This window comes from Babylonia areolata, chromosome 14, assembly GCF_041734735.1.
Source record: "Babylonia areolata isolate BAREFJ2019XMU chromosome 14, ASM4173473v1, whole genome shotgun sequence".
NCBI classification, from domain to species: Eukaryota; Metazoa; Mollusca; class Gastropoda; order Neogastropoda; family Buccinidae; genus Babylonia; species Babylonia areolata.
Genome location: NC_134889.1, coordinates 35,660,921 through 35,673,420, shown reverse-complemented (window position 1 = coordinate 35,673,420; position 12,500 = coordinate 35,660,921). Strand labels below are relative to the sequence as shown.

Sequence of the window (12,500 nt, the reverse complement as noted above, 5' to 3'; positions counted from 1 at the left end):
AAAGCTGGGCCGCGGAAACATCAAAGCGTGCATGCAAGGGAACTGAGGCTCTATACACGTTACTCTACACAACGCGTACTACCTCCCTTAATTAACAAACACCGCAAAGAACGCACCGCTGATGGTCACACACACACACACACACACACACACACACACACACACAGAGATACAGAGACAGACAGACAGACAGAGACAGAGACAGAGAGGTCTATACGGATGGACACACACGCGCGCGCAAACACACACACACGCACACACGGCATACACACATAGAGAAATAACACGAGAGAGAGGGGAGTTGTATAGTTGAGAGAGAGAGACAGATACAGACAGACAGGGAGGGAGACTGAGGGAGGGAGGGAGAGAGAGAGAGAGAGAGGTGAAAGAGAGAGTGAGAGACAGAGAGATGCATACAGACAGAGACGGGGAGAGAGGGAGAGGTGGAGAGATAGAGAGACAGAGAGACACACACAGAGACACAGACACACACACACACACACACACACACACACAAAGAGAGAGAGAGAGCAGGTGAAATACTCACACTGACAAGTCGTTTATTTTGGTTCAAGTTGTTGCTGTTGTTGTGGTGGTGGTGGTGGTTGTTGTTCCTCTGTCAGTCTCCCTCACATGCACCACTTGTCTGTCTCGTTCTCTCCCCCTGCCGCACAGTACGGGCCCCTGGCCACACATTCACACGCCGCAAAGCATTCCAAATATGCACCACCACCAGCATCAGCAGCAGCGAAATGAATATAACTTCCCCGCCTCCTCCTCCTCGTCGTCCTCCTCCTCCTTCTCCTTCTCTCCTGAAGGAGAGATGAGACAGCAGCAAGGACAGAAAATGCCAGCAAGCGCGCGTGCGTGCGCTGGTGGAACAACTCTCTCTCTTTCTCTCTCTCTTTCTCTCTCTCTTAATACAAACACAGCAACAGCACTGAGACGAAGGAGGAAGATGTGTGAAGGGGAAGGATCCTGGACTCAGACTCCGGAAAGGCGGTCCCCACTATCGAGCTCATATTCAGCTCAGTCGTCGCCACCCCTACCCCCACCTCTCTCTCTCTCTCTCTCTCCCTTTCCCTCTCTGTCTCTGTCTCTCTCTCTCTGTCTCTCTCTCTCTCTCTCTCTCTCTCTCTCTCCCTTTCCCTCTCTGTCTCTCTCTCGTGTCAATGACAGAAGCTGTCTCCTGCAGTGCACGCAAAGCGAACGGTCAGTTGAAAGGATCGGCCATTGCGCAAGGAGAAACTGAGAACAATGTTGCACGTGTTTGTCTTGTTTCGCCTGGTTGGAAGCACGACCTGTTTGCCAGTGGTGTAGCTGAGTGAATGTCAATGGGGTGCAGGGTAACGTGTGTGTGTGTGTGTGTGTGTGTGTGTGTGTGTGTGTTGGGGCTCGTGTGCGTTTATGTGTATTTGTTGGTTGCATTATCTGTTATGCATGTGTGTGTGTGTGTGTGTGTGTGTGTGTGTGTGTGTGTGTGTGTGTGTGTGTGTGTGTGTGAATGCGTGTCTGCATGTTTTACATTTATTTGCTTATTTGCTTATTTATCATCATTATTGTCTTTTTTATTTTATTTACATTTACTGTTATTACTATAATTCTTTTTTTATTTATCAGTTTGTAGTTATATATTTTTTAAATTTATTATTATCATTTATTTATCTATTTATTTACTTATTTTGTAATTATTAATTTTAAATCATTATAATTTTTTTTTTTTTTAATTATTATTATTACTTTTTAAATTCTAATTTATTTATATATTTCCTTCTCAAGGCCTGCATAACTAAGCGCGTTGGGTTACGCTGCTGGTCAGGCATCTGCTTGGCAGATGTGGTGTAGCGCATATGGATTTGACCGAATGCAGTGACGCCTCCTTGAGGTACTGATACTGATACTGAATGTCAGTGAGACTTCCAAGCGGCTGGGTTGCAGATGCGACCTTATCTTGATTAAGCGGCGCTCAGTTCGCATGGTGTTAGGGGTCATTAAGAGTTGGTCAAAGTTGACGGGGGTGGGGGTCAGCCAGTTGCCGTCAGCCTGACACAGCAACACACTTCAGTCACACACAGCCTGACACAGCAACACACTTCAGTCACACAGCCTAGTTGCCGTCAGCCTGACACAGCAACACACTTCAGTCACACAGCCTAGTTGCCGTCAGCCTGTTGACACAGCAACACACTTCAGTCACACACAGCTAGTTGCCGTCAGCCTGACACAGCAACATACTTCAGTCACACACAGCCTGATACAGTAACACACTTCAGTCACACACAGCCAGTTGCTGTCAGCCTGACACAGCAACACACTTCAGTCACACACAGCTAGTTGCCGTCAGCCTGTTGACACAGCAACACACTTCAGTCACACACAGCCAGTTGCTGTCAGCCTGTTGACACAGCAACACACTTCAGTCACACACAGCTAGTTGCCGTCAGCCTGACACAACAACACACTTCAGTCACACACAGCTAGTTGCCGTCAGCCTGTTGACACAGCAACACACTTCAGTCACACACAGCCAGTTGCCGTCAGCCTGTTGACACAGCAACACACTTCAGTCACACACAGCCAGTTGCCGTCAGCCTGACACAGCAACACACTTCAGTCACACACAGCCAGTTGCCGTCAGCCTGACACAGCAACATACTTCAGTCACACACAGCCTGATACAGTAACACACTTCAGTCACACACAGCCAGTTGCTGTCAGCCTGTTGACACAGCAACACACTTCAGTCACACACAGCCAGTTGCTGTCAGCCTGTTGACAGCAACACACTTCAGTCACACACAGCTAGTTGCCGTCAGCCTGACACAGCAACACACTTCCACACTTCAGTCACACACAGCCAGTTGCTGTCAGCCTGACACAGCAACACACTTCAGTCACACACAGCTAGTTGCCGTCAGCCTGACACAGCAAAACACTTCAGTCACACACAGCCAGTTGCCGTCAGCCTGACACAGCAACACACTTCAGTCAAACACAGCCTGACACAGCAACACACTTCAGTCACACACAGCCTGATACAGCAACACACTTCAGTCACACACAGCCTGACACAGCAACACACTTCAGTCACACACAGCCTAGTTGCTGCCCCTTACGGTGCTCTCCAAACGGAAGAAACAAACCTCAGTGGGATTCACGCTACGAGCATCATAGGAAAGCTCCGTCCCTTCGGCCATCCACCCGTCTCATCTGTCAACACAGTTTCAGTTTCAGTTTCAGTTTCTCAAGGAGGCGTCACTGCGTTCGGTCAAGTCCATATACGCTAGGCCACATCTGCCAGGCAGATGCCTGACCAGCAGCATAACCCATCTGACGCGCTTTGTCAGGCCTTGAGTGGATGCTTATAATATTTCTGCACCCATCAGAGCGGATTTCTTCTACAGAATTCTCGTTGCCATGGGTTCTTTTTCAGTGCGCCAAGCGCGTGCTGCACACGGGACCTCGGTTTATCATCTCATCCAAACGACAAGACGCTCAGTTTGACTTTCCATCAAACTTTCCGGAAAGGGCGAGAGCTGGATTCGAACCCGACCCTCACGGTTCTCTGTATTGGCAGGCGAGCGTCTTGACCATTCCGCCACCTTCCTCCTGTCTACACGAGGCCGGCAAACAAAAAACCCGACTGGCGACGGCTGAGCACGGCTGGTAGCCAGTGTGAACACTTATCGCCGGCAATAGCTCAGTGGTAAAAGCGTTGGACCTTCAATCTGAGGGTCCCGGGTCCAAATCTCGGTAACTGCGCCTGGTGTGAAAAGGGTGGAGGTCATTATTTCCGATTTCCCAGGTCAACAACTGCGCAGACGTGCTAGTGCCTGAACCCCCTTCGTGTATACGAATACGCACGCGGAAGATCAAAATTCTACGCACGTTAAAGATCCTGTTATCCATGTCAGCGTTCTGTGGGGTTATGGCGACAAGAACATACTCAGCATGTACACCCATATAGGCCATCCGAAAACGGAGTATGGCTGCTTACATGGTGGAAAACAAACTAGTCATGCGCGTAAAATATCACATTTTTGTAGGAGTGCCCATGTGTGCGTGACTGAAACCTTTTCTTTTTTTAAATGTATTTACTTACTTATTTATTTGTTTAATTACTTGTTTATCTGTTTCTTTATTCATTTATATCTACTTATCTATCTATTTATTTATATGTTTATCTATTCCTGTTATTCTGCTTCGTTTTATTTTAGTTTCCCTCGGGGTCTGCCTGAGCGCGTTGCCTGCTGTTTCGCTGCTGCTGGTCAGGGCACCTGCTCACTGCAGCAAATGTGGTGTAGCGTGTGTGGGTTTGCCCGAACGCAGTGACGCCTCCGTGAGCAACTGATACTGATACTGAACTGCACCGTGAAGACATGCTGAATTTAATGAGAAACAGCAGACACTGATATTTGGAAATATGACGACATACAAGAGTTGGACAACACACTTCGGAATAAAATATCATACGTGCTGTTTTTTTGGTTTTTTTGTGTGTGTGTGTTTTTAGGAATATGAATAAACACTGTATAGTCTGTTTACTTTGAAGAACTTTACAGTAAGCGTGAGGTTTGTAATATTATGAGTAAACATCATGTTTATCCAGAATGTGTTTTGGAAATTGAGTGGAGGAGAGTGTGGGCGAGGAATGGTATGCAGAAACACCAAGCCCGCTTTGCCAATGTCAAACAGCACACACCCACAATCTCTCTTGTTGGTTTTTTTTTGGGGGGGTTGTTGTTGTTTTTTTGTTGTTGTTGTTGTTGTTTTTGTTTTCTTTTTTCTTTTCTTTTTTTCAACCATGAACACAGTGATTCATCTGATGAATGAAATAACAATGGAAGGCTATAGAAACCCAGGGCAGAGCAATCCAAAATGCAAGCAAAATATCATTGCCAATGCACACACACACACACACACACACACACACACACACACACACACGCACGCACACACACACACGCACACACACACACAATACAAACACACACACACACACATACACACACACACACACACACACACACACACACGTACACACACACACACACACACACACACACACACACACACACACACACACACACACACACACACACACACCACTAGAAATACCCGAGAAACGAAGACCTGACTGATTTATTATTTATCAATGGACACGTGGGTGTGTGGGTGTGGGATGGAGGTGTGGGAGGGTTGGGGGGGGGGGGGGAGGGGTTCTATGTTCTACACTGGATCCTAGTGCATGGTGACATCGATCAGTGATCTGTGATCTATGATCACACACACACACACACACACACACACACACACACACACACACACACACACACACACACACTCGCTCACTCACTCACTCACTTACATGAATAAATAAATAAATGAATAATAAACTAATAAACATATAAATAAACAGATAAACACAAAGCTATGAATCAGCACCATCAGCTCTACATACACAGTTTCTTACAGACATACGAGACACCATCAGCATCATAAAGCAGATTTACTTGTAGCACGTCCAACAATATCCGTCGACAAAACGTCGAAGAGGTTCGCCCGAGGTTGATTAAACAGTCCTTAGTTCAAACACGTTGCGGTATATATACTTAGCACATGCGTGATGGAGTCTCCCGTCGGACCGACGGATGAGTAGGCAGGCAGGCTTATCTGTCGGTGTGTGTCCTCATATGGGAGAAGAGGCCGATTGTGGATGCGCAGCACTTCCCACAGGTATTGCAAGGGAAAACGTCTCCAGAAGTTGAGCCCTGCTTCCTTCGCTCACGCTTCTCCTTAATGGCCAGCGTTCTCTTGTTTTCAAACGTCTTTATGCCTCTAGAGCACAGCATCCTCCAGCGAGAGCGGTCAAGGGCATCAGTTTTCCAGGAAGCGATGTCTATGTCACAGGCTTTGGGGTTTATCTTCAAGGTGTCTTTGAAGCGTTTGCAGGGTCTTTCAAGTTCACGGTGGCCTTACTTCAGCTGGCCATACAAAAGCATTTCGGGATCCTGCTGTCTGTCATGCGGACAACGTGTCCTACAGTTTTTTTCATTCGAACACGTTATGGTGCGTATACTAAGTACATGCGTGCTACAAATAAACTGCAAGAAAAGTTCAACAATATGTCCTGCCTTAGAATAATTAACAAGCAGTTTTTAATTCAAACACCTTACGGTGTAATTCTAAACACATGAGTGCTACAGCTACAACTACAAGAAAGTTATATCGATACAGTATGTCCTGTCTTAGAATGATAATTCGAACATGTAGTGGTATATACGCTAAATACACGCGTGATGCAGATATATCTACAAGAAAGTTATATTATATGTCCAGTTTATTTTTTTTTTTTTAAAGATAAGCAAACAGTACTTAATTTCGAACACGTCACGGCATATACACTGATTCAAGTATATATACATACATGCATGCTGCTGATGCAACCAAGAAAGTAATACAATATGTCCTGTTTTAGAATGTAGAGCAAACGGTTTTTAATTCGAACACCTTTTAGTTTATATGCAAATTACAAACGTACTACAGAAACAACTACAAGAAAGTTATCCAATATCATATCCTGACGAGACGTCACAGCCAGAATCGGCAAGGCAAGAACAGCTTTCATCATGCTCAAGAACATCTGGGCATCTGGAGCAATCAGTATGAAAACCAAACTCCGCATCTTCAACTCCAGTGTGAAGTCAATTCTGCTCTATGGATGCGGGACATGGCGGACAACACAGACGATGCAGCAGAAGATTCAGACATTCTTCAACACCTGTCTGAGGCGCATCTACAAAATCCGATGGCAGGAGAAGATCCGAAACGAAGATCTGTGGGAGCGAGCGGGACAGGAACCAGTGGCCAAGCAGATACTGCGGAGGAAGTGGGGCTGGATCGGACACACCCTCAGGAAGCCAGCGTCAAGCATCACACGCCAGGCCCTGACCTGGAACCCGCAGGGAAAGAGGAAGAGAGGCCGGCCTCGCAACAGCTGGAGGCGAGATACCGAGGCAGAGCTGAAGCAGCAAGGGATCAACTGGACTGGAATGGCCAGAACAGCCCAGAACAGAGTGCGATGGCGAGGGGTCGTCGATGGCCTATGCTCCACCAGGAGCGATGGGCAAAATGAAATGATGATATCCTGTTTTTGCATCATAAACAAACAAAGTTTTCTAATTCGAAGGCGTTGTAAAATATATACCTCAGCACATGTTTACTACATATACAGCTACAAGAAAGTTATACAACAGATCATATCTTTGAATGAAAAGCAGTCTTTTATTTGAACACGTTACGGTATATATAACTAAGCATACGCGAGCTACAGAAACAACCACAAGAAACTTATGCACCATATTATCCTCTCTTAGAATAATAAACTCGATAGTTTTTAATTCGGACAGGTACAGCTACAAGAAAGTTGTGCAATATGTGCTGTCTTTGAATGATAAGCAAACAGTCCTTTCGAACACGTTACGGTATGGACAACCACGTGCATGCAAGCAACAGTCCTTTCGAACACGTTACGGTATAGACAACCAAATGCATGCAAGCAACAGTCCTTTCGAACACGTCACGGTATAGACAACCACGTGCATGCAAGCAACAGTCCTTTCGAACACGTTACGGTATAGACAACCACGTGCATCCAAGCAACAGTCCTTTCGAACACGTTACGGTATGGACAACCAAGTGCATGCAAGCAACAGTCCTTTCGAACACGTCACGGTATAGACAACCAAGTGCATGCAAGCAACAGTCCTTTCGAACACATTACGGTATAGACAACCAAGTGCATGCAAGCAACAGTCCTTTCGAACACGTTACGGTATAGACAACCACGTGCATCCAAGCAACAGTCCTTTCGAACACGTTACGGTATAGACAACCAAGTGCATGCAAGCAACAGTCCTTTCGAACACGTCACGGTATAGACAACCACGTGCATGCAAGCAACAGAAACAAGTACAACGACAGAATAATGGAACGATCAACAAACAGGTTGCTATTTGACTCACTTGTGTAAACAAAGTGAGTCTATGGTTTAACCTGGTGTTCGGTTGTGTGTGTGTGTGTGTGTGTGTGTGTGTCCGTGGTAAACTTTAACATTGCCATTTTTTCTACAAATACTTTGTCAAGTGACACCAAATTTGGCATAAAAATAGGAAAAATTCAATTCTTTCCAGTCATCTTGTTTAAAACAATATTGCACCTCTGAGATGGGCACACACAAAAAATTAAAAAAGAAGCCAAATTATATGCAAACTGAATTTACTGAGGGGTTTTTTGTTTTGTTTTGTTTTGTTTTGTTTTTTTAATTCTCTAAACTTGGCACTTTGATCTGATATTCTGACACAACAACAAGAGCAGTCATTTTTATCATTTTTTGTTCAAACAGGAACTTCTTTTGCAAAGCATGGAAGTTATATTTATTTTGCATGTCTTTGGTGCAGATAGTAAAAAAGGGAAATTAATCTGTAATTAATGCTAGGGGGCTTAATTTGCTTTAAACTGATCGTTCTCATCTTGAACATTACATTTTGAAATTATACTCAATAAATAAAAAAAGCTTGTGTGTTTTACTCTCAGTGTACAGGGTTTTCAATATGTTCATTCGCCCAAGTGGTCTTTTTCGGAAAATACTAAAATCAATACGACGAGTGGACTTTATAGATCTATTGGCTGAGCCTTGAAGGTCATGGGCAAAAATCAATTGCGTACACATATTTATACATATTCAAAGCGCGTGCTCATATTTTTCGCGGACGCGAACGACGCCATTTTGTTTCAAGTTGTTGACCTGACCGTTCAATCCTATATTCAATCGACAGTACACGATAACATGTGACGGAAAGTGGAGAAGGAGACTGTTAAATATTTATTCAGAGAAAGATTTGTGAAAACCTCATCACTTACTGGATTATGCCCCAAACTGCCATAAAAATATCCATAGAATCAGTCGGAATTCACAGTTAAAATAATAAACTATGAGAGTAAATACCCTTGAACTGACTGGTGAAACGCAAAAATTTCCAGTCTTGACTTTTCCCAAAATGAAGTCACACACGTACAGTCCCGCTCGTGTACAACGAGTGAACACGGGAGCTGCAGCCCACGAACACAGAAGAAGAAGAAGAAACATTATTCATCAGCGTCTTTGACACCCACCCATAAAAACAAAAAGAAATTATGTTAAAAAAAAGAAAAGGAAAAGAAGTAAAGGAACTAAAAAGGAGCACCCGAGCCAACAGTCAAATACACGCTAACCATCATTTCCTTTCACAGTAGACTAGATTAGATTCCTATCAATAAACAACATTCCCTTGAAACTAAACACGAATAGTGGAGACAAAATGCTGTAGTTTTTAGCAACATTGGTCTGTTTCGTTCAGAAAACAGTAAGTGGAATGGAGCGGTGTTTGGTCGGGCTCTATAACATGTAGGTAAAAGCTTCATTTTTTTTTTTTTATCCTCAACGAGAAAAGGTGATAGAATACTTATTAAGACACTTGTCTGCTAATTGATACAGTGTCCGTGAGGGTCTGGGTTCGAATCCAGCTCCCGTCCCTCTCTGTCCAGTTTGACGGAAAAATCCAACAGCGTAAGTCATGTGGATGAGATGGTGAACCGAGGTCCCGTGTGCAGCACGCACTTGGCGCACTGAGAAAGAACCATTGGTAAAAAAAAGCATTGTCCTCCAGCGAAATTATGAAAAAAAGAAAAAAAAAACCCACTCTTATAGGTACACACACACACACACACACACACACACACACACACACACACACACATATATATATATATATATATATATATATAGAGAGAGAGAGAGAGAGAGAGAGAGAGAGAGAATATAATATGTATACATATATATAAATATATATATATATATATATATATATATATAGAGAGAGAGAGAGAGAGAGAGAGAGAGAGAATATAATAATTATTATATTATTTATTAAAAATATATATATATCTATGCATGCACTCCAAACCAAACAAGCTCGCGTGGAGTTATGCTTGCTGGTCAGGCATCTGCCTGGCAAAAATTTTAATGTGGTGTAGCGCATATAGATTTGCCCGAACGCAGTGACTGACGCCTCTTTTTTTTTTTTTTTTTTTTTAAAGAGAAACTGAAACGGAAACTTTCATTGTCCCTTTGGGAAGTCTGTGTCTGGATTTTGATGGGATCTCTTGGCAGCGTTCGCTTCCTTTGGGAGGCATGGCCCGTGCAGACAGTGTCCGTGACACGTGGCTTCATGTCATCAGGAACACACGTTCTGCTGGAACTGCCGGCGATCTTAGCTGAAGTGTGCGTGTTTGTTTTTGTTTTATTTTACGATATTCATTCATGAGCTGTGTCCGAAGGGTGCAGGACTGGAGGTGAATTTGAGATCTCTGTGTGTGTGTGTGTGTGTGTGTGTGTGTGTGTGTGTGTGTGTGTGTGGAACGTGTGTGGGTGTAGCGACTTTGACTCGGACCCAGGCCCATTTCTTTACCATGTGATTCCCAAAGGCTCCATCGACAGTGTGCCTACACGAACGAAAAACAATATCTCCTGTTTTTAGTCCATGTCTATGAGTGAGTGTGTGTGGGTGTGTGTGTGTGTGTGTGTGTGTGTGTGTGTGTGTGTGTGTGTGTGTGTGTGTGTGTGTGTGTGTGTGTGTGTGTGTGTGTGTGTGTGTGTGTGTGTGCGTGTGTGTGTGTGAAGGGGGGGGGGGTAAATGTCTGTTAGTCTCTCAAAACAACAGCAGGTATCTAAGTGGCCCAACGCGATAATTTCTCCACCGTTGGACAATAAAAGATTCATGCATTAATTGATTGATTAATTGATTTCTTCTTCTTCTTCTTCTTCTTCTTCTGCTCCGTTCGTGGGCTGCAAATCCCACGTTCACTCGTATGTACACGAGTGGGCTTTTACGTGTATGACCGTTTTTACCCAGCCATGTAGGCAGCCACACTCCGTTTTCGGGGATATTCATTCATTCACTTGTTGATGCATTTCTTCATTCAATCGTTCGTTCGTTGATGCATTCATTCGTTCATTCATTCATCTTTGATGCATTCACCCATTCTTGATTTATTCGTTCATTCGTTGATGCATTCATTCGTTCATTCATTCATTCATTCATTCATTCATTCATTCATTCATTCATTCCATTTCTGTGTCAGAGAAGATGATTGGGTGAAGGCCGCCCCTTCGTTTCTTGTTAGTCAGAAAAAGATTCACGCATTCGTTCATTCATTCATTCATTCATCATTCATTTATTCACTCATTCATTCATTCGTTCGTTCATTCATTTATTCATCATTTCTCATTCCATTTCTGTGTCGGAGAAGATGATTGGGTGAAGGCCGCCCTTCCTTTGTCGTTAGTCACCCCCCCGTTCTCATGGGCACACAGTGGCGAAATGAATGGCTGGTAGGCGTCGGTCGCTGACTGTTCCTGGCCGAAATGAGTTTGCACAGCGTCCACAGAGCATTGCTGGTGACGATGGTGATAGTCTGGGTATTGGTGTGAATGGTTGCTGTGATGAGGGAGTGGTGTGGTGTGGTGTTGTAGGGGAATGGGGTGGGGGGGGGGGGGCTGGGGAGGTTGGGGGACACTGGTGGTGATGATGGTTGTCGTGATGGTTGTGGGTGATGTTGATAGAGATCTGTGGTGTGTAGGTATGGATGTATGTCGTCGTGATGTCAATAGAGGTTTCTGGTGTGAATATATATAATACATATACATATGCACACACACACACACACACACACACACACACACATATATATATATATATATATATATATATATATATGTGTGTGTGTGTGTGTGTGTGTGTGTGTGTGTGTGTGCATTTGTGTGTGTGTGTGCATTTGTGTGTGTGTGTGTGTTATGCATATGAGTGTGTGTGGGGTGGGGTGTCGGGGCCAGCAGCAGTTTGGGAAACACTGGGCGCTGATCATTCATTTCCTGTACAATTCAATCAGATTTCAGGCACGCATGCATACACACCTAGACAGACATGTAACATTTTACGTGTATGACCATTTTTGTTGATTTACCCCGCCATGTAGGCAGCCATACTCCGTTTCCGAGGGTGCGCATGCTGGGTGTGTTCTTGTTTCCAGAACCGACCGAGCGCCGACATGAATTACAGGATCTTTAACGTGCGTATTTGATCTTCTGCTTGCTGTATACACACGAAGGGGGTTCAGGCACTAAGCAGGTCTGCACATATGTTGACCTGGAAGATCGGGAAAATCTCCACCCTTTACCCACCAGGCGCCGTCACCGAGATTCGAACCCGGGACCCTCAGATTGAAAGTCCAACGCTTTAACCACTCGGCTATTGCGCCGTCATGTATGTTTCAATACCTCCAAAGGACACATGAAATAAACCTCTGCCTTGTCTTGCCTTGTCTTGCATTACCTTACCATACCTTGCCTTACCTTACCTTGCATTACCTTGCCTTTCCTTATCTTGCCTTACCTTACCTTA

At 44.4% G+C, this 12,500-nt stretch overlaps 1 protein-coding gene across 2 annotated transcripts in view; it reads right to left on the bottom strand.

The window, feature by feature from the left end:
• Positions 1–12,500, bottom strand: part of LOC143290021 (uncharacterized) — a 231,926-nt gene that overhangs the window by 164,970 nt on the left and 54,456 nt on the right. Inside the window, exon 1 of one of the 2 annotated variants that reach the window (XM_076599347.1) lies at positions 548–713. The exons of the other annotated variant lie outside the window; for it this stretch is intronic. The gene's annotated coding sequence lies outside the window, so the exon portion shown is untranslated. Of the gene's footprint in view, positions 1–547; positions 714–12,500 lie in introns of those variants that run through there. 2 annotated transcript variants of the gene reach the window in all.